The following is a 26,126-nucleotide window of genomic DNA, read 5'->3' as shown; positions in this document are numbered from 1 at the left end:
ATACTACGGGCATATTCCATTAAAATTATGGTCAAATTACATGAAAGAAGGTCCCATGACATTACAGTCACATTATGGTCATATAACGGCCACAATATAGCCAAATTACATTGAATAATTTCACATTACACTACATTCAAACATAAAGCAATCAAATCATGGTTAAATTTCAGTCACATTACATCATATTATGGCCACATTATGGTCAAATTATGGTCAAATTACATGACAGAAGGTCTTACAGTCACATTATGAACAAATTACGGTCACATTACAAAAAATTATGGTCAAATTACAGTCACATTATAGTCACATGACATTTTATGATGTTACATTACATCGCATGTCTTCATCTTACAATTGAATTACGGTTTAATTGAAGTCACATTATGGTTACATCATATTACGGTCTAATATTGGTCAAATAACGGTCACATACTGTCACACGATATCACATCAAATCACATTATGGTTTCATTGCATTTAATTACAGTCACATTACGGCCAAATAATTGTCAATTTACATGACAGAAAGTTTCAGCACATTAAGGTCACATTATGATGAAATTACGGTCACATTACAAAAAATTATGGTCAAATTATGGTCAAATTGCAGTCACATTATAGTCACATGATATTTTGTGATGTTATATTACATCACTGTTAATCACATTACAATTAAATTATGCTTAAATTACAGTCACATCATGGTTACCACATATTACGGCCAAATAACGGTCAAATTACGGTCAAATTACCGTCAAAAAACGGTCAAAAAACGGTCAAAAAACGGTCACATTCTATCACATTATGTCAGATTAAATCACATTGTGGTCTCTTTATAATCATTTTGTCTTAAGTTTCATATGTATTTATTAATTTACATTTCAAACAACAATTTAAACTTGAACAGGATCTTGAAGTGTTTGGCTTTGTAGGTTTGAGATTGAGTTGGTACATCCACAATGTGACAGCACTATCCTGAAACATGATGCCATGTTTCAGCAGTGTTTGACTTTCAGTTGGTGAAAGTTTGAACCCTTTAGACGCAGCTGTCTTTCAAAAACAGACCCTGAGAGTTCCTTCTCAGTTCATTTTCAAAGGGTTAAAGTTATCACTGTTTCCTGTTTTTCTATCCTGAAAGGAGCATTTTACTGTTGGAATACTAATTCAAACACTTCCTCATTTCGTCAGTGGAACTCAGACTCCTGTGAGATAACGCTGGCATTTGCGTGGATCAGTCGTGTTCCTCGGATCACGCCCCACTCCGCGTTCCCATGTGTGCCGTGGTGTCAATTAAACCTGAGGTCTGCTGCGCTGTGGCGGCTGACTCTGTCTAATGGGGATCGCTGCAAAGAAACTACCCATAATGGAATTAATAATGAGACACATGCAAAAAAAGAAGAAAAAAAAATGAAAAAGAGCGCTTCAGTTATCATCACCATCTCATCCAGGGTGAATTATTGCTCTCAGGAATAAAACGTTAAAAATCTGCTGAAAACATGAGCCTGAGAGTCCACGGTGCATTACATTTCAATGAGTCCTGATCTTACCTGGTAATTAAAGCCGCTTGTTTCTGCAGGGGATTGAAAGTGTGCTGCAGGAGAGTCACAATCAGATCTATGCGCAGAGGGAGAGGAGAGGAGCTGACAGGGAGCAGAAAGGTTTATAAGTGCTTTTCTGTCTGCTGTGTGTCGTCCAAATAGAGCAAAGAAAAATGAAGCTGTGCACTTTGCTGCAAACTTTAAGGAAATGCAGATACAGAGGGGTACATATACGACATTTCCATACCATAAATACAAGCTTTTACCGAGGTGGAGCTGCTGTAAATACATAAAGCTTTCAGTTTTATTGAGCGATGTGTTTATGTTTCCAGTAGCAGCTAAAGTGCTGGGGATGAATTGGAGAAACTAGGCCATTGTCATAAAAAGACCATCAGCTAAAGGAAGGAAACGCACAGTCCCAGCACGTAAACACTATAGAAATGTCACAGGTAAACATTTCAAAGCGGGTCAATCCCAAACAGGCGTCTTTTCCTTTGAATGGTGGAGTTAAACCGCGACTCTTGGCTCTGAGGGAGGATTTTTGTCCCGTTAATGCTCCGTCAGGTAAAAAGTTCAGCCGCTGTTTGACTGATGGATCTCTGAGAGGTGTAGTATCGAGTCGCAGGAGCTATTAACTGAGATGTTGTCGGCTAAATCTTGAGGGCAAATATTCCAGGTGGATTACTGTGCACAGCAAACAGGAAGGACTCTAGTCTTCTAAGACCTCCTCCAACCCAGTCATCCAGAAATAGGATAGTGTTGCTGTTTTTCTTAAAGATAGAATCCGTAGGCTTTACAGGAATAATCCTGCTCAATACATGTGTGTCAGTGTCTGTGTCTGCCTCAAACCCCCTCTTCTGCCTGGATGCTGATGTTTTGGTTGTGTTGGGATGTTTCTGGGAGGAGATTAAGCTTAGTTACCTCAGCCAACGTAGAGCGTCCACACTGCAAGAGTCTTTGCATGTTGATAATAGCAAGTGGGAGATGCTATCCTAAGCAGCCACGATAGCGCACGTAGCATGGTGGAAAAAAAACTCAACCAAAGTGAAATGAAACGATCAACAGATAAAGCTTTTTCCTAAACAAGGGTAAGGCTTGGCTTTCACTTGGGACAAAGAGCTATGCAAGTTAGCTTTCTGCTAACCAGGTATGTGTCATATACCCATGATAAGCTTGTGCTAACATGCTTAGTCAGGTGCATAAGGTAAATCATGGCTCTCAAGTCACTCCCATGTACAAACATGATGCTTCAGATGACAAAGAGCTATGCAAGTTAGCTTTTTGCTAACCAGGTATGCGTCAGATACCCATGATAAGCTTGTGCTAACATGCTAAGTCAGGTGCACAAGGTAAATCATGGCTCTCGAGTCTCTCCTGTGTAGAAACATGGTGCTTCAGGTGGTTGCTGGGCTAGTGAGTGTGTTTACGTAGCTTCAGTCGGAGGCTGTCGGTGTGTGCTGCAGCTGGCACTGAGCCCAGGAGGGGGAGCTCAGTTTGAATGTTGTGTTTATGAACAAGTAATGAGAATTCCTTTTTTTTTTTTTTTTACCTTGTACAAATCTCCTCTTTATGTTGCCTCAAATTTTGATTATAACTTTCATGTTTGCTGAACTGTAAATAATTCCTCTTAAGTTATGACAATGATTTATAAACAAACAAAAGACGGCATGCTCCTTTAGCTTAGTGGTTGTCCCTGTCCCTGTAAAACCTGGACTAACATGTGTCTGTTTTAAGTGAAGATGTTTTTGTTTAATTCAGTTTATCTTTGCTGAATAAAAAAAAAAAGTAACAAAATTTTCTCCCTACCTTTAAAATCTAAAGGTGTCAACCAGCAGATTTAAAAATGTGAGTCACATGTTTGTGATTTTATGACTCATGTCAAACATTATTCCATAATGATGATGATAAATGAGCTAGTACCACAAACTGCAAATATTCACTTTGTTTCAGACTCTGAAATCTGAAGACCTTCTCGTAAAAACTGCAGTTGAGGAATAAAAAAGCATTTGTTGCAAAATCGCACTCCAGATTTCTATTAAAACTCTGCAAATTGAAAAGAATATTGCACAGTAAGGACGCTTGTTTCCTACTGTAAAAACCTGATGTGTGAATCTTAATATTTGGCTGCAGCTTCTTGTAATCTGTGCTGTTCTCCGAGGACAATCGGCTAACGCACTGCAACTATTTATCCTCGGACAGGGACGGCCAACTGTTTCCGTCTGCCAGCCTGGGATGGATTATTGGAAACCTCTTTGTGTGTCTCCAGCTCGCCAGAAATGTTTATTAAGACAATAAACCACAAACTTAACAAATGTGTTTTTTTAGCCTCTTTTATTTGAAGTTGTAATTTCAAAAGTGTTTCATTTGTTTTAAAAAGTAAAATCTGTCAGATTTTAGTGACGCTCAGCTGTAAAGTTGGCAGGCTGGGAATAAAGTTGTTCCTTCTCAAGAGAGAGCAGCAAAAAGAGTGATTACACCTCCAGGTTGTGTGTGTTTATGTGTGTGTGTGTTGAAGCAGGGGTATGGGTGTCCCTTAATGCCCAGCGTGCAGGGTGAGTGATCAGGGCAGTGTGTGGGATTGAATCCTGCCAGGTCTGCAGGCTCTGCGGCAGCTCAGGGCCGCGCTCATTGCCCTCCTGTCTGTCTCTGAGCCCGGCTGCTGCTGATGGGATCACGGCCGCGGATCGCTTCTGCTAATAACGCGGCACACACCCCTCTTTCTGTCTAATTGGCGAGGGGGATTGCCTGCTTCACACTCACAAACACAAAACTTAATTGCCATGTGAGAGCAGATGAATACAGATCACCAGAGAAAAAATAAAGCTCTCCGTCTTTTTAAAGATTCTGGGAATGATCTGAGGATGAATCATTTAAAGGTTTCTAAATCACAAACGAAAACAGTCATTAGTTCCTCGTCATCAGATGTGGAGAAACATTTAAACGCTGACTTGATCAGACAAAACAAACGAGGAGTAAATAAATTAGCAGCTTTTCTTCACGAGTTTGGAGTTTTAAAGAGACCGCAGGCGGGTTTCATGATGACGACAGACTCAGCAGCTGGGCTACATCTGCTCTGCATCATGAAGCTTTAGATTCTCACAAACTGTTCCTCGTACCACGATGAAAATGCTGCCATGTGGAAGCTTTTGCAGTTTGAATAAATCCACTCATTCTGCAGTCGAAAGGCGGCGTTTAGTCATGCTCCTGTATTTTTGGTTTAACTGCTCGTCCAGGTCTCGCAGCTCTCATAAAGTTGTTTTCAGCAGCTGCTTTTTAGAAAATGAGCTCTGATAAAGTCACTGTGCTCTACCTGGCCGTCACAGCTCACAGATGGAGCTTTTATAGGTGTGGAGGAAGCTCTAAAGAGAAATGTTTGCTGAAGCTGAAGAATCAAACTAAGCAGAAAGAGAAAAGTCTGAGGGCCAGTCCCAATTCTGACTCTTAGCTCTTGGTTTCGCGCATGCAACCCCTTGTTATAACGATCTAGCTAACGCTGCTATAGCAACAGCTACATCGATGTCAGACGGGGGTGACGGGTATGTGGCGGACGGACTTCACTGCAGTGGGCTGCGTTGAGGGATGGGTACCGAATTAGGTACTTTTATAGGTACAGACCAAATCCCGTCTGTGGTACCAAGTACTGACTCAAGTAAAACCAGAAGGTATCATTAGGGATGGGTACCTTTCCATAGACTGTAAAAAAAAATGGACGTCATCTTGCTCAGCTTGAAGTGAGGCCGCCACAAAAACTGCTCCCCCTGGTGGCTGGCTGCAGTATAGGTTAAAAAATCAGACTCTCCAGTCATTCCAGATGGGCTGTGGTCAAACTTTAAAAAATTACACCTGGTAGAAATGTTTCTCACGTCTGATTGTTGTGGTGATTTGAAGATATTATTTGGCTGTCTTGTATCCAAGTCCTCTTTTTCATTTTGATTCGTTTTTAGAGACAACAAGATTTTACGTTTAACGATGATTGACAGCTGCTGTCCTTGTGCATTTTTTTCAGGGATTGTAAAATATGTCGAGAGGTAGAGTCAGGAAGTGATAAGAATTATTATTTTTGTCACCCAGCTCCACTCAGATTCTCCCAGAATCCCTCACAGTCTCTACTGCGCAGACTCTGGCTGCTGCCAATGGCTGCGCCTGTGACGTACCAATGTACCAGTACCAATGCCCGTATCAGTACTCAACTGTACCATTTTTTGGTACTCTTGGGTGTTTATGTGGTAAAAAATATAAATTTGGTGATTAAAAATTCAAATTTTTTCAGTTTAACATATTTACTCTTCAATATCTAGGCTTGCAATGCTGTGTTCATGTCCAGCATGGAAAACTGCCTACTTTTCCACTCCCTCACACACTAGGTACTTTTCACTTTTATAAGAATCAGTACCCAGTACTTTTTAATGAATTTGGTTGGTTGGTACCTTTAAAGGTACCTGGTTTGGTACCCATCCCTAGGTACCATGTTTGGGTATCAAAACGCATCCTTGTGACTGTGAGGGAGTGGAAGAGTAGGCGAATTTCCATGCTGGACATGAACACAGCATTGCAAGGTTATATATTGAAGAATAAATATGTTCAACTAAAAATCTTTGAGATTTTATTATTAAACAAATTGATATTTATTACCACAGAAACACACGATAGTACCAAAAATTGGTACCATTGAGTACCAATATCGATTGCCAGGAACCAGGCATTGGTACCATATCATTTAAAATGTAAAAAGTACCCATCCCTAGCTGCGTTTCATAAGTGATTGGACAGACAAGCTGCATTCAGGAGCTGCATTAGCTACATAAGCTATGATATGCTAACGTGACAGTAGCTTCTGAATACCGTAACGTTATCTTAATGTTTGCTTTTCATGGCTTAGCTGTCTCATTACTCATGTGATGTGGTGCATTGTAGTGAAGTCTGTTTGCTGTCAGTTTGTCGCCCTAATCTGACATCACTTTGTCATCAATTTGTAAAATTGTGTTTCGTCTGGAAGTGGCTGAACAGTTGCTCTGCCTACAACAGCCAGCGAGGGTCTAGGGGTGATGGGTTTTCTTGACCCTTAGGGGAAGGGGAAAGGGTTAGAATGAGAGTTGGATTGGCCCTGAGTGTTGTGGTGTCTAACAGTAATGGTTACAGCCATGCACAGTGTGTGAGCAGCAGCTCTTCATGATTATCCCTGAGCTTGTGTTGCGTCTCTGCAGCTCTCCCTCCTCGTATCCAGTGATTCGTTTTGATCCTGGCTCCCTTTGAAGTCAGGCGCCATAAACGTGCTCATCAATGACATCGTCTGGCTCGGCCTTCTGTGCGCGTTTTGTTTTTGTGTCTGCTCCAGTTAATTACGACAGGATGAGCCGAGTCATCCTTTGGATTGGAGCGAGTACGTGTGAGCACGCTGCCGGGTGTGACAGACTGAAGAGGTACAGTCCTCGTAGGTCATGTGTGCATCAAAAGGACAGCGGGATGAAACGAGTCAGACGTTTGTCTCTGCAGATTTCCTCGACCTCTCTTTGACTCTGCGACGTGTTGATGTGTGGGCTGGTTTGGGATTCCTCGCATGGTTGGTGAAATTCCTTCTCCTTGATGTTTAGAGTTAAGAGATAGTGTCAGAGCGGCTATCAGCTGTTATCACGCCGCTGTCTTTGCCCTGCTGTGTCTGTAACTCATCACAGAGACGTCTCTGAAGCATTTAGCAGCCAAACATCCAGAGATTGAGAGACGCAGGCACGCTCCTCGAGAGACCACCAGAAAACAGCAGCAGATGATTATGAGCAGGTTGGAGCTGAATCTATACGACTGCGACTAATCATTCCAAAAATTAAAGCACATATTTTCATTGACCTTTTATTAACTTTCATTAAAATGAGCACAAAGCAGAAATATCGAAAGCAGGGAAGCTCACTTAAAGTTTTTATAATCGTCTCATGGAAATGTCAACAGTCAGCAGAGTAATTAATTCCAAGTCATATCAGCAGCCGACATTACCCAGCAGTCTTCACTCTCTGTCAGAGTCACTGCTCTCTGCAGCTATTAACATTCAGTAATTACATTATGACATAATTTTACACAAGCAACATGCATCCCTGTACATCCTGCATGGTGTTCAAATGTCTGAGGTTAGCGAGAACCGAGCAAACAGGACAGTTAGGAAACCTGTCCCTGTGGTCAGCCAGGCTGCAAATGATGACAATTTCCTTTATCAGTTAATTGTTTGGTCTATAAGTGTGTTTGCAAGCTCCCAAAGGGGGATCTTTCAATAGCTTATTAAGTCTGCAAAACAGTTTTAAACAACCGGAGGCGTTAAATTATTAGGAATTAACACATGAAAAGAGAATATTCTCAGAATAAGGAAACGGTGGTGAAATCACTTGTGTGTGGCTCAAGCTTCAGCATCTTAAAGTGGGAAACTGTGGGGTTAATGCTGATGCTTCTCTGACAAACAAAAGAGAGAAGACAGAGAGCCAGTGGGGGGTAAGTTCACAAACTGAGAGCTGCAGAATCAGCCTTCGGTGAGTCTCCTCTCTGGTGGTCTTGATTGCTTTTGTGGGTCATATAAAGGGATCAGGATCAGGTTTAGAGGCCGTTCACAAGGCAGCGGTTTTAGGATGAAACGCGAAAAAGTGCATACGATCGTCGCTGACTGTCTGCAACAAAATGTGCATCTTTTGCTCCATTTCTGCTCTTAGCGTTCACCAACACACCAGATGATCAGCCCAACTCTACTTCAGTGGAGATCTACCAAAAGACGCTCCTGGACAAGACAGTTATAGCTCCACCTACAGGCCTGGCATGCTTACTACAGCGTTTTCAGTCCCTCAGCATTTCCGTGTAAACGTATCAAAACTTAAAACCTGAACTTTTCTTTTGGTCGATTGAAAAAAGAGGTAAAGAGGTAAAGAGGTAGAGTTGAGACGGGTCTTTCTTCTAACAGCTACTACAGCTAACATCTACACTGCAAAAAACTGAAATCTTACCAAGTGTTTTTGTCTTGTTTTAGGAAAAATTGTCTTATTATACTCGATGTGAGCCACATTCAGCTTATCAGTCCAGAAAAATGTCTTATTTCAAGTTATTTACAGACAAAATTAGGTCTGAATTGCTTGAAACGAGTACAAAAAATATGCCAATGGAACAGGAAAAATTTGCTCAAAAATTTCTCCTGTTCCATTAGCAGATTTTTTTTACTTGTTACAGCAATTCAGACTTCATTTTTGTCTTTAAGTAACTTTAAAAAAGACATTTTTCTGGACTGGTCAGATGAATGTGGCTCATTTTAATTCTAAAAACGTATTTTCTACTGAAATAAAACATAAAAACACTTGATAAGATTTCATTTTTTTGCTGTGTATTCTGTTCTAGACTTTAAACTTGTTGATTTCTGCTTTAAAGATGTGCTTTTCCAATGGGTGTCTTCACAGCCCTTTTTCCAAGTTCGGATCAGTTCAGTTTGATACGGGTCGGATCAGTTACGTCCGATCCTGTTTGTGTTTCCACAGCCAACTGTGCCCTTCTCTGTAGGCGGTGTGTAAGCTGGGTGCTAATTTTCTTGTCAGCTCATGAACAGTTGCAGTCTTTCTAGCGCCACCTTTTGGGTTTGGATCAGTACGTATGTATGGAATGAATATCCTATCTTTAATCAAGAGCATTTCTAATTGATTTGAGAGCAGTATTTTATTGATTTCATGCTCAGATTTTGTGATATTGTCTCTCCAAACTCTACTCTTGCGCTCAAATTTGCTCTGCGCGTGCTCAAACTGTGTCCTCTTGTGTCCAACCTGTGTTTATCCCCCCCCGGAGGTTGGGGGGTGAAAAACCAGGTTGAAAGAGTGCCCGCCCGTATGCAATGCTCCGGGAAAAACAGCGAATGCACCCGTAAACAAACAGGGACTTTCTGATTGGTCAATACTACTCAGCCTCCTATTGGTCGATCCACAAATCATTCGCGCACAGACAGGGATCTGTGAGCACAGGAAATCTGAGTGAGCAGCATTGTAACCGAGCAAGAGGACACAGTTTGAGCACGCGCAAAGCAAATTTGAGCGCAAGAGTAGAGTTTGGAGAGACAATATCACAAAATCTGAGCATGAAATCAATAAAATACTGCTTTATAATCAATTAAAAATGCTCTTGATTAAAGATAAGATATTCATTCCATACGTGTGGAACTGTGACGGAAGGGTACTAAAAAGTTGGAGGGTACGGGTTGGTAATTTTGGGTCCTGTCCTGGTTTTAGGCAAAGTAAATGCCACAAAATGCGTGCCTTACCAAGAAAAACCAAAGTAAACCACTTGGTAGAAATGGGGATATGTGGTTTCTGGTGCTTCTGGAGTCAGTCTCAAGTGGACACTTGAGGAATTGCAGTTTCTCACATCAGCGTTTTGCGATCCCTCTTCATAAATGCTCTTGAAATGACTGTAACTCCTCCACTATTTGGGCAAGTGAGAAAATTCAAATGGCTCCTTAAAGAAAAAAGACAAACTTTGGGTAGTTAGCAAAGGAGTTGGCGAGCTGTCCCCATTACCGTAACTCTTCAACCATTTGGGCAAGAGAAAATCTTAGCAAAGTGTGGAAACACTCCTGTGAACTGTTGGTATTTCTCACCTTTCAGGCTTCTTTCTGAGAAATTGAGTCTATTCTTTTTCCAGAGGCAGCAGCTTGGATAAAAGCTCACACTGCCCCCCTAAAACCGTCCTTTCTCCCTGACCTTTGCCTCTCCAATTAACAACCTCCTCTCAGCACACTGGACAGCCCTCCTTTGTGGCGGTGTCGGGCCACAAATGTGTGGGACGGAGCTTTTGTTTGAGCGGTTCTTGGTGTCTCTGGCTCTTTGTTCCCTAATAGCCCATCATCTGGGCCCCGTCCCTGCGACCCCGCTCCTCTGACACATCGCTCCGCTGAACGGCGAGGAAAAGGCCACAACTCCAGCGGCTGGAAGTGAACAAGAAGCGAAAAGTGTTTGTGTTGAACACCTTTCAGCCTTTTTTACATTTACAAAAGAAGCTCTGAGGGTGAGGAGAAGTTTCTTCCTGCTCTCGATCAAACTGGTTTTCTAACTTTCTCGTTTCCCGTACTGTCATGCAGCTGTTTTCTAACACCTTCCCATCAACATTTACGCCGTTTCCAAACTGCTCCTGTATCGTTTCGCCTCTGAGGCTCACTTTAACCTGCTCCTCCGTAACACATCTGAGCTCTGCCTGTAAAGTTACTCTCTAATGTGAAAACCGGCCGACTAAATTGAACAGTCTCTTGCTTCTGCGAGTGCTCTGAACTAGTTGGGTGAGTTCAAATCAATAAGAGAGGCCCGCGGGGCTCCCGGTCCACACAATGAGCCCGTATCAGGTAGACTGAGAGAGAAACGCAGTCGATAATATCACATTATGGTTTGTGTGTGTGTGTGTGTGAATGAAGGTGTGCGGCCGGGGCTGACAGCGCCAAGTGAAATCATAATAGAGTTTCTGAGGGCCAGACGGAGTGTGTTATTACAGACTGGGGATGTGCACAGGGATGAGATGGCTGCATCTTACAGGTGTGTGTTAGGCTGCAGTCCTCTGCTCTGTCTTTATATGTGTGTGTGTGTGTGTGTAAGTCGGGGTTTCCCACATGTAATGATACACATCTGACAGCGTAAAGTGTGTGTAGAGGTGCTCTCAAGCATCCCCACCCGCTGCACAGCCTGTCAGTCGAAGCGTAATAACACTGCAGCCTGATTAGCCGTCATTTCCCCCCTCAATCAAACTCTCATCCAATCACTCCAGGTGAAATCTTTGCCTGATTTCTGCTGTTTTTAAGTTCAATATAATTGAAATTCGCTTTGACGAAGCCTGTCATTTCTGGAGTCCGGCTGAAGTTGTAAAAGAAAGGATCACATTTAGAGTTAGATGCAATCAGGAGAGTTTCTCTTTGACAGGAGTCGTTCAGAGCTGCTGCTCGTTTGTAGATTAAATGGTTTTCTTTGTTTGGACAAATGTAGGTTTATGAAATCTGCTCTAAATGCTGCAACTAACAACACAGTCTGCATCATTTGCATTACATTAAGAGTCTCTTTACATATCTGATTAAAACCTTGTGTTTTTACAGGAGATTAAATCAGATAATCCTTTGCTAATGATGTCTGAATTAATACATGTATTCTTAGTTATGCTCATATTTAGCAAAAGAGCTGCAGCAAAAACCTTGCATCTCATTATTCTGTCAATAGTTGGTGCTTTTTAGTTTTGTGTTATTATCGTGATGTAGCCCTGCTTTGATTTCATGTTTTATTTTGAAAATCTTAACTTGTGTTTCCTGTCCTTCTTCACTTCCTGTCAGTTCTGGTTATAAGTTAATCCTGGTTTAGTTTTTTTAAGTCATATTTTGAGATTCTTGTTCTCGCTGTGGTTGCTTTTCTTTGTGTTTTCTGTTTTATTTTGAAAGATAGAGCTCCTTTTGTTGAAGTTTTCTGTTTACTTCCTGTCTAAATTAGCCATAAGTAATACTTTTATCTTCCTTGTGTTGCTCATTTAACATATTTTCCCCATATCTTTTAATGTTTTTGCTGCTTCCTGTTTTATTTTGAAAATCCTCACTTGTTTTTTCACGTAAACTTCCTGTCTGAATAAGTTATAACTTTTTGGATTTAGTGTTTTGTCATACTTTTAGACTTTTGTTCTGGCTGTAGTTGATCTTATTTGTGTTTCCTGCTTTATTGTGAAAGCTAAAAGCTCCTTTTGTTGAAATTTTCTATCTACTTCCTGTCTGAATTGGCCATACATACTATTCTCTTCCTTGTCTTGCTTTTCTCACAGATTTTCCCATGCTTTTTGTGTGTGTTTCCTGTTTTATTTTGAAATTCATTTTGTGTTTTCATTTTAACTTCCTGTCTGAAGTATAGTTTGACATTTTTTTGGGTTTAGTGTTTTGTCAAATTATGAGACTCTCATTCTCACAATGGTTGAATTTTCTTTTCATTTTTTGTTTTATTTTGAAATCCATAGCTCCTTTGATTGAGGTTATCTTTCTACTTCCCGTCTGAATTAGTCACGAGTTGAACTTTTATCTTCCTTTTGTTGTTTTTGTTGTTGTTGTTTTTTTCGTATTTGTCCATGCGTTTTGTGTGTTTTCTTTTTCCTGTTTTATTTTGAAAATCCCAACTTGTGTATTTCATGTTAACTTCCTATCAAAGTTTTTTTAAGTTCAGTTTCTGTCATATTAACGGACCCTTGTCCTCTCAGTTATTGCTTTTCTTTGTGTTTCCTGTCTTGTTTTGAAAGGTAAAGCCCCTTTCGTCAAAGTTTTGTTCACTTCCTGTGTGAATTAGTCATGACTTAAATTTTTGTCTCCCGTGTGTTTCTAATTTTTTTTTTCCTTGCTTTTTCTCCATTTGCTGGTTTATTTTGTAGTTTTTCCCCCAGTTAAGACTAAGCTAATTGTGACTTCCTGTCTCTGTTTTTAACCTGTGCGTTGATGCGATTCAGTGTTTCTGCAACTTTTTAGTAGAAAGTCAGTTTCTTTGTTTCTGCTTTCGTTAATGTTTGTTGGATTATTCTTCATTCCTCTTCACATGGGTCTGTATTCTTCATAGCAGCATCACTTTCAGCCTGATTCCATCAAATCCTGATAAAGTGTTAGATTTCTATGATCGATGATTGATATCAGAAATGATTTCAGTTCCTCCAGGATCCTCGACAGCCTCCTCTTCTTTTTTCTCTGATCCCCAGAGAAACCTGTGACTCCAACTGCTGCTTGAGCATCTCGGTGCTATTAGCCTGATTCAAGGAGGCTAATTATGTAATCTGAAGACATGATTTAGGAAGTCAAGGGCGCTAGTTATTAATTAGATGGAACAAATTGCTAATTAGAGCACACAGATTATTAATTTGAGGTTACAAATGACGAATGTGTGTGAGCGAAATGTAAAAAGAATCCTGATCTGTGGATTTGTGGCTGAAAACAGCTCAGCGCTCTAAATCTCCATCAGCTGGGGATGTTTTCTATTATTCCATTTCTTTCTTTTGTTCGGTCAGGCAACTGAAAACTGACTGAAAACTGACTGAAAACAGGAAGTGCATGGTGTGTGTACTTTAACCACCGAGCTGAAATATTACCCCGTTTAGCCGACACCATCTCTGTTGATGTAAATCCAGAGTTTAGATATTCACTGCGTTTGAAAACATCTTATTTACTCACCAGACTTCATTCTGAGGCGTGTGTGTGAGTTAGCATCAGTGGAGTCTCTTGGTAATATTGGCTGGTTGTGCTAACAAATGCATCAAACCCATGAATAGTTAATGCAGCTGCAAAACACAGGATTACATTAAAGACAACAGGTTACAGCAGAGCTCTGCAGCTTCTTGTTTCTCTGCACAGCCATGATGCAAAGTGAGTTTCTCGTGTTGTTTCTGACATGAGTTGAGCTTCCTATGCTAATCTACAATTCCTTGTTGCATCAAAGCTTTGTCTCTTAAAAAGCTGCACAGGAAACAGTCAAGCTCGCCATTACTGACTCCTTTTTGTTGAAATCAAGCGTCACAGATCTTCTAAATTTTGTCCTTTATTTGAAAATTGAGAAAGATGAGTTCACAGTCTGCCACCTTGCCACTGTTCCTCATACAACACCAAAAAGGAAAAATAATCAACCTTTCACTCATACCTGTCCACGTTCTCCAAAGTAGCTCTCTAATCTGCATGAATCTGAACCCTGCGGTCCCCAGCAAATCACAGACAGAGGATGCTCGTCAGTTATTCAGAGGATGCTACAGAGAGCTCTAAAAACAAGCTTAAACACAGAAAGCACATCTTTCTCTGGCTCTGTCACTGCTCCAGCTTTTACCAAAAATTCAGACAATCTGTTTTAAATTTTTGGAAAGAACTACTTCTTTTTCCTCTTACTGCATCAAGGAGAGAAAACTTAGCTCTGCATGTTACAGCGTGTTCAAGTGGCAGAAAATGTGCTACTCCAACGTCAGGCATCAACTCTAATTAGCAAAGAGTTAAAGATGCTATGAGTAAGATTTTAATGTGACTGCAGTGCCACCTTCTGGCCTGGAGCCTCACACACACTGTCGTAAAGATGTGACTTTTAATCAGGCGTGCATTTGTTTTGGAACAAATTTTCTTTGTTAATGTCAGATTTTTACTGGATACAACACGCTGTTGTTTGAAATGTGACAACAAGAAAATGTTGTAAGTTTGTACCGTACATCAGTAGCCAGCTAAATGAAGCGCTAGTATCTGTAGGCTAACAGTCGAGTGTTTGCAATGACGTCATGATTTGGGCAGTTACCTGGATGTGCAGCTCCATTGGAGGTACACAAACATAAATATTGAATGTATGGAGATAGAAGTGCGCAATAAAATATGATTTTTAAGATGTCTTATCCACCAATAAATGTGAAAAATGCACAAAGTACAGTAAGAAAAAGAAAGATATTTTGAAAAATTACGCCTAATAAGCAGGAGAGACCCGTACGAGGAGTTAGCATCCTTATCATCATCCATGATCCATCTAAAGGTATGAAAACAAAGATGTCGCTAATATAATTTTCATGGAAGAGGAGGTCCCTGAAATAAATGATGTTCTTTTGGGAGAGACTCACTTCAAAAAAGTCCCTGAAGACTCTGAGTTTTATTTATGTACTATTTACTGCCCTGAATGACCTCTTAAGTTAAACTCTATTATAATATATTTACTTTTACCAAAGTGCTATTTTAAGACGCTATAGGCAGAGAACATGACCTACCTGACAGGAAATGCTGTAAACGGACTCAACTATTTACAGTCCTCACCCTGATCTGTTTAGTAGCCGTCCACACATAGTGCTACTAACAACCAGATGCTGTGAGACGTGTCTGTAATGTGTAACGTTAGTGAATCCTGGTTATGTCCAGAGCTAACGTAACCTCACTCTTCATTTTATTGATAGACTCTCAAGTTTGAACAGATCACTGCAGAATAACTGCTGACTGTGGTTTGGAGTCAACATTAGCACAAACAGTTTAGCTCCTGTTTTAGCCTTTAGCTCGTGCTCTATCTCTCTTCTGTTTATCTTTCTTCTGCTCTTCTGTCCTTTTTCTGTCTGACAGTTAGGCTCCAGTGTCCACCATCACTACAAAATTAATCACAGAAATCGTTTTCAGCAGAAAAAAGACACAGATCTCTCTTCTCACGTCCAAACTGAGTCGACCTGATTGGGAAGCTAACAAAGAAGCTAACAAAGTAGCATTTCGAGATAACCTACACTGGCGCTGATAATCTCATTTTAAAGCGTGGATTACAATCGGGCAGATATCTAGAAGGGAGACTTTTTCAAGATCACTTTCAAACTCCTCACAGGAACTTAAAGTGTCAGTGATGGCGTCTAATAAGAGTTTGAGGTCCGTCTTGTTGGAGGCCCTGAAGATCCTTAAAGTTAACAGAAAGATCATTTGACAAGACCTCAGGTGACATGGCGTCCACATGGCGTGACTTTTTTTCTGTTGTGATATGATTCTTGAAAAATTCTCGTGAAGTCTTGCAGACTGTCACATGACATCAAAACCTGCACGGACTTGCACCATCCTGCCAAGCGTTTAATGCGTTATTGCCACATCCAGGTTGTGTTTGCTCTTAAAGCAAACCCCAGAGACACACGTCTCAACCGCAGAGCTCAGGAAAAAAAAATCTATAAACAGGATGAGCAACGAGACAAAAAGCAGATGGAAAACAAAGATGGTGTTGTTTACAAAGTCAAGAACGAAGCATCGAGATCAGACCTGCGTCGCCTGCAGTGGAAGATGATGCTTCAGATGTTTATTGCATAATTTACGCGCTGATATCTGGACGACTCCTTTACAAAGACAGGCAGGTATTACACAGAGCTGTTTATATTTCCCACAATCCCTCAGATTGCAGAGAGGAGACAGGAACACACACACACACACACACAGCAGTGTTTTCTCCTGCGCTGGCCTGTCTCCTCTCTCATCTCGTCTCGGCTGACAGTCCCTCAGCTCTATGAGTGTATCAGATGCCACCATCCCTCAGGCCCCATAATGCCTCCATCCCAGCTCCGCCTCGGATTTGATATCGGACATAATCCAGACAGCGCCTGCCAACCTCGCCACCTCATCAGCGCTGTCACTCAATGTTGTCCCTGAAACACACACACACTCACACACTCACACACACGCATTGTTTTCTCCTCCTTGTATAGCAGCCTTTCTCCTCCTTGTGCCTGCCTCCCCAAGCGTGAGTGAAGCGGCTCAATAAGTGAAGATGACCCCTCTGTCACCTTTTCTTTTTCCCTCCATGAGGAGAGGAGAAAAGATCTTCTATCTCACCCTGGAAGCGTCTTCATCACACATTCCTGCGTCCTTCCCCCGAGTGTGCTGCCTGCATGTTGGGCCCTGTTCCCTCCAGACTCCCAGAGGCCCCTCTTACCCTCCTCCTCCCCCTGCAGCAGCGCAGGCATTAAAGAGATTGGTGGGGTTGAGCTATTGAGCTGAATTCGACATGGTCAATGTAGCCCCGCTGGACCGGACCCCCGCGGGGCGACGGAGGGAGCGGCTGAATGGGATGGGAATATGGTGGCAATCTGCGTCCAGGGAGGGGTTGTCGGCGTTCATCACCGGGTTTGTAAGCGTGCTTTGATTTGTTACTTTCATTAAACGGAGACACATGTTAGCACGCACGCTGTCCCGCTTCTTCACGCCGTTTCTTCTTCTGTTCTGGGACGCAACACGACAGGTGTGAAATGAGCCCCGCTGTATTTTGCCGGGGCTTAAAAACCGTCCTGATTTACAGTCAGAATCTGAGGCATCGATCTCGTGGAGGAAACAGGTGTTATTTCCTTCTGGTGTCATTCGTTTTAATGTGAGTGAGGCGACTCCAGCGAGGAGGAGGAGGTGTTGGCGTTCCTTGGCGTTCCTTGGCGACAGTTGCTAATGATGAGTTTTGGGATGCTGGAGATGAAATCCTGCAGAACGATGACAGCTCATCACTTTTAACGAATTCAAGGAGGTTTTCTGCAAAAAACAAACAATTAAGTTTATTTTTTCTTCCTTCTCTTCACAAATTTCTTTTTTGTTTTTACCTTCACGTCAGTCTTCTCAGTTGGCGTGTCCAAGCAGATTCAGATGAGATCCTGCTCAGGGATTTTGTGTCGAGTTGTAATTAGACGTCCTCCCCTCATGGGCCAGGTTGACTTTTATAAAAGCAAAGTCCAGCGACGGCGCAGTGGACCCTGAAACTCTTGGTCCGTGACTGTCTCCAAAGGAATGAAAGAGTAGAGAGCACAGAGAGGAGGAGGAGGGTGAAATGAGATGAGGGACATGGTTTTACGACTGGTACGAGGAGGACCCTCGCACCTGCCGAGAGGCCCCGCGGTCCGGAGGCTGTGATGGACTCTGACAGTCGCAGAGCCTCGTTTTGAAAAGCAGCGGTTATGGCTCTCTGCCCGGCTTTTCTCCCTCAGCCTCTTCTTTTTTTTTTTTTTTCAGGGGCTCGAGGAGAGCGCTAACATTTGGAGCCGAGGCTGTCGGGCTGAGCCGTCACAGCTTCAGTTTAATGAATGAGGAAGGAGAAGAGTTTGTTTTATGACACGCTCATCTTTAAAGCCACTCAGAAACTGGAATGCACAGCGGTCTTTAAACTGTGTAATTAAGGAGCTTATGTGAATAATACTGAACGTTTGTTTCCGTTTAGCGTTGAAATATTCTCTGAGACGGTGATCTACTTGTTGGCGGTGGTCCTCTGTCTTCTGTCTCTGCTGGTCTGGTCCTGTAATGTCTGCGTTGTCCCCCCTCAGAGTGAAAACCCTGTACTTCCTTTGAGCTCAGTCACTCGTTAAACTGTGGAGAATATCATCGGGTTGTTGGAGACTTCATGCTGTGAATTGATTTCTCTGGACTCTGAGCTGTGACAGTTTTTCCACAGCGTTATTTTTAAAAGCCGGTCTTCATCCTTTTAAATGTCACACAGGTGTCAATATCTAATTAAAGCTGTGCCTTTATCAGGGGAGATAACTCACCATCCTCACCATCCTCACCATCCTCATCATCCTGATCCAGGGAGTCAGTGTGTTTTGAAGAGTAGGAGAGAGATGATTGGCCTAAGTGACTTTTGAGACATGCTGGGGACGATGTCTGTGACTGGTTTTACTTTGGATAATGATGCTATAAAATGTGTTTTTTTTCACGCTATGTGTAGTTATCATGTATTGAATAATTTTCTAGCCTGCAGTAGCGTTGGGATTCCTGTCCAATTTGTACATTTTTCCTGACCTGGGACACTGGTAGCAAAAAAAAAAAGGGTTATGTACCAGGGGCGCGAGTTGGGATTTCCACATTGGTACGTCCCTTATAGTTTTTTTCCACATTTTTGTCCATTATTCCAGTTTTAAAGGGGCTGTGGGGGAGTCTGAAAGTGATCTTGAAAAGTCACCTTTCCAGATTTATGCCTGATCGTAATCCACACTTTAAAATGAGATTATCAGCACCAATATAGGTTATTTCAAAATGCTACTTTTTAGCTTCTTTGTAGCTGGATCTCTATGACAACACCGCACCGACTGACAAAGTTCAGCAGAGAGAAGATCTGTGTTTTTCTCTGCTGAAAATGATTTCTGTGATTAATTTTGTAGTGATGGTGGACACAGGAGCCTAACTGTCAGACAGAAAAAGGACAGAAGAGCAGATGAAAGAGAAACAGGAGAGAGATAGAGCACGAGCTAAAGGCTAAAAGGGCTAAAAGGGCTAAACTGTTTGTGATAATGTTGACTCCAACCCACAGTCAGCAGTTATTCTGCAGTGGTCTGTTCAAACTTGAGAGTCTATCAATAAAAGGAAGAGTGAGGTCACGTTAGCTCTGATTGGTAGATGACTGGCAGGACATAACCAGGATTCACTAAAGTTACACATTAGAGACACGTCTTAGAGCACTGAGCTGTCAGCGCTATGTATGAACAGCTACCAAACTATTGTATGAACTGACAGTTAGCTTGTTGTCACGTTAGCCTACCGCTACAATAGCGCTACATTTAGCCAGTTACAGACACACGGTACAAACGTAGGATGTTTGCTTGATGTCATATTTCAAACAACAGCGTTACGTAACTGTACTGATAAATACCTTACCTCAGCATGCTGTATCCTGTAAAAAGTTGACTTGAACAAAGAAAATTTGTTCCAAAACAAACACACGCCTGGTTAAAAGTCACATCTTTACAACAGTGTACAGGTATTACTGGGGAGAAGGCACTCAATCGAGCTCTCTTGAAAACTTTGCACAGATGCAAACCTACAACAGCGGCACAGCCCAGGTTTTAGCCTCCCAGAGGTTTTCTGTGTCACTTTGTGACTCTTGGCAGAATGCGGATGGTGCATTCAGGAGCACTGGGGTTTTCTGTATTACTGAAAAAAAGAGGGATAGATTGTCTTACACATGAAGGATGGGGATGGAATGATTGGTGAAATGACCTCTGACAAAAAACTGTGTGAGTCTATCCAATCCACCTCATGTTGGATTGGATAGTTTCCAGTTTCTCATAGATTATTCTGGATCTTTAAGGGACTCTCATCTTTGGATTGATTTTTAGTTTTTCTGGTTAAATCTCTGCAGCCTTTTTTTTTATTTTTCAGCCTGTTTCTTCTGAAGCCAACAGTATATTTCTTCCTTATAAAAGCTTTGATACCAACATGAGTCGCGGATGCTGAAACATATGTCACATACGGGCCGTGTACATCCTGTTATCGCCTCATCCTAACACTTACCGCTCTCCATGACGCCTCTCATTGTCCTCAGCACTCCTCTTCCTCATACCGTGTTGCATCAGCGGGCAGTCCGCCATCCAGCTTCCCGCGGGATTATTGCGGCGGTCTGTGCCGAAACACACTCAACCTGGTTCCTGCTGCTTCGCGACCAACTTCCTGCTCTGTTGCCATAGATACGCGTTGGCATTGGCAGGGACTTGTGAGAGTCTGTGCTCAGGAAAGGTTGAGATGCACGGGCTGCAGTCTGGCTAAAGAGTGGGAAGGATTCTTTAAAGAGAGGAGCTTACCTTGTTTATCTGGGCTGAGCCCTCCGAAGGCGCTGTGGTCGTTTTATTATAAACCTCTGAAAAGGAAGGAGGGGGGGTGAGCTGCTATTGTGCAGCTTTGGGTTGTTTACAGTAAGCTGTGATAGGCTCAAAGCGTCCCAGGGAGATATTAATGCAGTACACCTCGACGGTAAACACAAACGCCTCCAGCTTCTTAACTTTTAGGAGGAATTGTGTTTTTATTCTCACTAACAGAGAAGTTGGAGGTTAAAGAGCTGCTCAGCTCCATTTCTATCAGTGTTTGTAAGTGCTGCTTGAAACTCTTTAAAGACTCACTTTACTTACACACTTTTTTCTTCCTCTTCCACTTTTGTGTGTTATATTAAAGGGCCCTTCCTATGTTTCTGCACATGACAGAGACACTTTGAGAAGAGCCAGTAAACATTTCCTGTGTCTAACTCCTCAACTTGTTTTGTTCCAGATGTGTCATAAGCCGTAGCATGCCTTAATGAGATTTCCCTTTTTAAAGCGTTGCAACAGGTTGCATCATTTCTTAAATGTTTCCAAATGTTCAGGAGCATTTAATAGATCAAATTATCCCACTTAGCGTGTCTGTGAAGGAGGGATTTCTACTCTGGAGCTAAACTTTGTTTCAGATCAAAACTTCTGCCTCTAAATGAGCTCGATAAGACGCTATTTGACCCGAAGGTGCAACCAGCGTTTCTGTTTTCTAATCCCAGCTAAACCTGGTCAACAGGATTTGAAATTTTTAAAACCGTTTATTATTATTAGGAGGAGGAAAAAAATCATCTTTTAGAGTCTGAGAAGCAGGAGGAGTGTGATAAAATCCTAACGTCTGAAAGCTCAAAGGCCGGTGTGTGCAAACATACTCAATGTGACCAGAAGCCCCAATTTAACCACCTTGTTAGAATCTGGGGAAACAAATCAGCTTCTGAACAAACTGACCTAAAATTAGGGAAGACAAACAGGTGGAAAATCTTCAGTAAATTTCCACGGGAAGTTAAGTTTAGAAAAGATTTAAAAATTGTAAATATTTAATCTCGATTCTGACACTTTCAATGATTTAATAGACTCTTTGTTTTTGCATCTTTGTTCCTAACTGAAGAACATTTTTGTATTTTTGCATATCACCTCGGCTAACTTTAGTTTATTTTATTTTGACTGTGATACAATTTTCTTTGAATTTCATTAAGTGTATCTTGTTTAATCTTGGCTTAGCTTGGCTTAGTTTGGCCGACTGCTGATGTGCTGCTATGTGGACAAAGAAAAACAGAGATATTTGAGTGAACTTGCATTAAATCTGGTTATTTTTGTGTCAGATATTTTTATTATACTTTCTGTTTATGAGGTGAGAAGGAAAAGACATTTTGGATACACAGAACTGAACAGCTTCCAAACTAAAACAACTTATTTGTTCGCACTCATTTACACTACTAGAGCAAAAATGACAGGACGAGACACTCAATTACCAAAGGGCATCAATAAGTAGACAAATGGTATCGCAGAGAGGAAGAGAAAAGATACAGAGGAAAAGGAAAAGTAGAAAAGAAAGAAGAAACACACCTATATATCTAATAATATTCAAATAATGGTAATAAATTAAATCTATTTAAGCCAAACTGAAAAATCTACTTACCTTAACTATATTTAAGCTCCTCATCATAAATTCCCAGTTTTTTCCTATAAATTTCTAAAACCTAAAAGTAATGTCCAACACAATATTTAATAAATAGGGTGGTATGTTTTCAATGAACAGGGTCTCATTTTATAACTGCTACTTTAATTCCATTTTTACTTAACCTTGATGGTTTGCAAATGCCACAACATGAAAGCAAAAACAAGAACACAATGAAAGTGCGACCATAATAGAGCGGTTAGAGGTCAGAGGTCAGAGGTTAGTTATTCCAACAGACACAGAAAGGTTGTAAAAGTAAGCAAATTATTATTTTTTTTAACTTCATCGACTATAAATAAAGCTTCATATGGATGTCATCTAGTTATATCCTTCATAGTACTTATATTTCTTTGTTTTTATCTTACATCCTGTGTTTTTATGGCTCTTATTTGTTTCTATGTGTTATTTAACTTTATTTTATTTGCTTTATCGATGTTCTTATTTGATTTGTACTCTGCTGCATTTTGGTAAAATTGACTGTTTTTAAAATATGCTAAATAAAAAAAGTGGACTGGATTAGATTGGAAAGTTAGCATCAGAGCTTTATTTTTTATAGCAGAACTTATAAGAGAAAACAATAGTACTTACTTTATGGCTGTTCTTCTGTTGTGTTGAGGCTTTTGCGAATCGGATGACACTTGCCGGCCACCGTAGACTTGGACCAACAAAAAGTTGCCTGTGTCCACACGTAGCTGGTAATCTGAGAAACCACATATATTTTTTTTTTTACCTTTAGGCCTGTCATCCACACAAACTGCAGTTTCACATCATTAAAAAATGATGTTTTCTGAAAACTCTGGCCAAAGTGAAGAAAACATGAGAAAATCAAATAAATGCAATTGATACCAGAGAAATATGACTCCTCAGGGACTGATCAGAAGGTGAGACGTGTCCTTGGTTTCAGATGCATTAACAGCTCACAGCTCAGTGCATTAGAGCCACAGAAGGCCTCCATACCTTAAAACATTTTATAACCACGTTTACTGGCCACGAGGCTTTTACTTCTCTTTTACTTTGAGGACTTTTATCTTACTTTAAAGGTCTGAAAGATTTCCACCTCCTCCGTAAACTCCATCCCCAGCAGTAAGGCTCCAGATCTGCCTCCTCACTGATCACAAAGTTATCGACAAAGAGACGTGCCTGGACATCTATTAGCCCAATCCTCACAAGCACCCTGTGAGTCCTCGGCATATACTGCACCTTTAATTGACTCGTTGCATCCAGCAGGAAGTCAGGATGAGTGGCAGACGGGCAAACAGTGGCTCAGTGAGCGTGTGTGTGTGTGGGTGTGTGTGTATCTGAGGAGAGAGCTCTTCCGATCGTATGGATTGTCCCGGTACCGTGCTGACAAACTGCTGCTAATCCAGAACACAGCAGGACGGGAAATTGGATGGACTCTGTCAGGTCTCTTTCAAGTGGCCTTGAAGAGCGATGCTCGGTCTAAACACACACACTCACATCACGCCCACGAGTGGATGTTGGCACACAGCACGGTTAGATCTGCCCGCTCGCTGCGACCCAATATGGTGTGTGAGCAGCTGTCCATGGCTGGATTTCACCACTTTTCATCTCTCCTGTGTGTGAGTGTGTGTGTGTGTGCATCTGGGTTAGCCTGAGTCTGACATGACTTCTGCAGAGTTTTGTGACATCCCTCAACTCACCGTACTGCTGACAGGACAGATCCCTCTGTGTGTGTGAGTGTGTGTGTGTGTGTATGCCAGAATAACTCATCCAGCAGAGTCTGAACTTACAGCACAGCCCTGGTCGTCTGTCACGATCTCCTGTCCGGCCTGCTCTCAGTCCAGCTTTCAGACTAATGAGAGGATTTGTGGAGTCAGCCTTTGACTTTCAGGATTCACTGATTCAAAGTGAATTAATCACCTGACGACTCGGCTCCTCCTGCGAGAGATAGAAATATAGAAAAAGGGAGCGTCTTGGAGGGTTAATGGACCTGGTTTGATCTCATCCAGAAGCCTCGGCGCATTAGTCACACTGTGCTGTCCCCCTGTTTGGGTTTGAGATCACTCTGCTGTCAGACATCATACAAAATTCAAAACACTAGAAAAATAAAAATGTAATGTAGAGTCAGCTGAATTTTTTATCCCATTTATACCGAGGCAATTCTCTTTGGAAGATCTGGTTACACAACTCCAATTCCATAAAAGTTGGATTCAGATGTAGATGTGAGCAGAATTGGATCATAACCACAATCACTCAAACTCTGTGTCTGCTTAAAGACAGAGCAAAGAAAACATCAGATGGTGAAAACGAAAAATGTAATCACCAATTTAACCAACCCCAAACATTTCCAATGATAGTACTATGGACTATTGTTTCATAAAAGACTGAAAAGACTAAATAAAACATGGGTTAAACTGATGAACAAATATTTGCCCCACTGAACATGAGATGCCTATACCTCACTGTCCCATTCACCTCTGATACTTAAAATTTAAGACTTTAGTAGAGAAGAGTCTCACATTAACAAATCAGAAATAACATCTCATGTTGAGGCTGTGGACAGCAGGAATATATAAAATCTTATGTGTAAAAATGGAAAAATAAAGGATCCAGAGATTGAACCTTGGGGGACTCCACAAGTGATTGTGTAAGGATAGAAACCTGATCAGGGTGTTGCCTCTTGGTAGGTTTGAGAGGATACTTTTATGGGTGTTTTACAGGGTGTCTGCAGGTTTTAGTTAGTCAAATTTAAGACTTTTTGATGCCACCTTAATGAAAAATAAAGGCCAAAAATGCTTTAAAAAGGTAATGGTATTTCAATCCAAACAGACATCGTGCAGCCAACCCTCAATTAATTTGCACTTACCCATATTCCCGGACTGGCTAGCTAGCATGCAGATACTTTGTATCAGAGAGATTTAAGCCAATAAATGACTGAAAAGTGTGTTTCTTAAAAAAGAAAACAACAGAGGTGTTTTTTATTTCAGGACTAAAACTGACACAATTTTCTTTTTTGAAGCTAAATTATCACTTTTTTATTTCACAATTTTGACTTCTTATCTTGTAATTTTAACTTTTTACCTAATATTTTTAAGTTTTTATCTCATAATTACGACTTTTATCTCATTATTTTGACTTTTCATCTCATTATTTCAACTTTTTATCTCAAATTTTTGATTCCAATCTCAAAATTTCAACTGTTGATCTCATATTTTGACTTTTTATCTCATAATTTTAAGTTTTTTTTCCTCATAATTTGACTTTGTCTTCTATCAAAATTTGGCTTTTAGTCTAATAATTATGAATTCACATTTCAAAGTTATAATTTTTTATCTCATAGTTTCAATTTTAGATCTTATAATTTGCCTCTTCTTTCTCAGAATTTGACTTTTATCTCATAAGATTAACTTTTTATCTCACAGTTATGAATTTTCATCTCATATTATAGCTTTTTATCAGAGAATTTGACTTTTTATGTCATGCTTTTGACTTTTATCTCATAAATTTGATTTTAACTTCATAGTTTTGACCGTTTTTCCTTTTAACTTCAATTTTATAATTTGACTTTTCTTTGTCATATTTTGGCTTTTTATCTCACAATAATGATTTTTTTCTTACTTTATTAATTTTTTTATCTCAGAATTTTGACTTTTTATCTCATAATACCAGTTTTATTCTCACAATTTTGACTTTTTTATGCCATAATTTCAATTTATCATCTCATAATTTTGACTATTTTTTATTTATTTTTATTTTTTTTGTATTTTTTAACTTTTGGCAGAAATGGGCTTCCATAAATTATGGATTGATATTCTCTGATACTTCTTTCTAAGGTCAGGTAAACAGATTGCACATTAGAGCCCAAAGTTGAAGTCTGGACATGGCAGGAAATGCATGCTAGCACGATTTAAGTCCTGTACACAGGGCGGACT

The 26,126-nt window shown here is 40.8% G+C and overlaps 1 protein-coding gene and 1 long non-coding RNA gene across 5 annotated transcripts in view; one reads left to right on the top strand and one right to left on the bottom strand.

Moving 5' to 3' along the window:
- sema5ba (sema domain, seven thrombospondin repeats (type 1 and type 1-like), transmembrane domain (TM) and short cytoplasmic domain, (semaphorin) 5Ba) overlaps nucleotides 1–26,126 on the top strand; it is a 251,797-nt gene that overhangs the window by 82,185 nt on the left and 143,486 nt on the right. The gene's annotated exons all lie outside the window — the stretch shown is intronic.
- LOC141808831 (uncharacterized) lies at nucleotides 814–20,491 on the bottom strand. 2 transcript variants are annotated; one of them, XR_012599929.1, is made up of 3 exons: nucleotides 20,272–20,491; nucleotides 1,554–1,646; nucleotides 814–1,349 (listed from the first exon to the last, which is right to left on the bottom strand). It is a non-coding gene; the product is annotated as an uncharacterized LOC141808831 (long non-coding RNA). The 2 variants fall into 2 exon arrangements; XR_012599928.1 differs by having other exon boundaries at nucleotides 814–1,360; nucleotides 1,554–1,620.

Source organism: Halichoeres trimaculatus, unplaced genomic scaffold (genome assembly GCF_033239565.1).
Source record: "Halichoeres trimaculatus isolate MK-OKI-2021-1 unplaced genomic scaffold, fHalTri1.1 fHalTri1_scaffold_19, whole genome shotgun sequence".
NCBI lineage: Eukaryota > Metazoa > Chordata > Actinopteri > Labriformes > Labridae > Halichoeres > Halichoeres trimaculatus.
This window is presented reverse-complemented; position numbering and strand designations above follow the sequence as displayed.